The following is a 693-nucleotide window of genomic DNA, read 5'->3' as shown; positions in this document are numbered from 1 at the left end:
GTGATTGAATATGCAAATACACAGGTAAGACGTGTATTCTTAATAATGTGAATGTATAAGTAACATGTGTGTTTTAACTATGCAAATGCATGAGTAACATGTGTTTTCTTAGTAATGCGAATGTACAAGTAACATGTGTGTTTTTAGTCATGCGAATGCACGGGTCACATGTGTGTTCTTAACAACACGAATGCACAAGTAACATATGTTTCCTAATCATATAAATGTACATGTAATATGTGTTATCACTACAAAAAAAGTTCTCATTAGCCACGGTTAAAATCGTGGCTAACCCGTTGAAATAATGTGGCAAAATATATTAGCCACGGTCTGGGTAACACTAGCTATTGGTGGCGTTGCAAAATATTAGGTACGGTTGATTTGTACAATAGCTACATAGTTTTGAAGTGTGGTAACATTAACGCAGCCACGGTTTATTCTATTCTACCACAGTTTTAACCGTGGCTATTTATTATAATATAATTGGTTTGCCACAACCCAACCGTGGCTAATTTATTTCAGTTATTCATACATATTAATCTCCTAATCCTGATGTAATGATTGTTGAACATCCTTTATATTCAACAATATAAATTTTGCCTATCTTTTCCATTTGAAGATAACTACTCCAGTCAGAAATCCATACATTTTCTAAACTAGTTAAAGAGGTTTTCTAAATTTTCTGTCTCATTA

This window comes from Lupinus angustifolius, chromosome LG09 (genome assembly GCF_001865875.1).
Source record: "Lupinus angustifolius cultivar Tanjil chromosome LG09, LupAngTanjil_v1.0, whole genome shotgun sequence".
In the NCBI taxonomy this organism is placed as follows: Eukaryota; Viridiplantae; Streptophyta; class Magnoliopsida; order Fabales; family Fabaceae; genus Lupinus; species Lupinus angustifolius.
The sequence above is the reverse complement of the archived record's forward strand: the minus strand, read 5'-3'. Positions refer to the sequence as shown.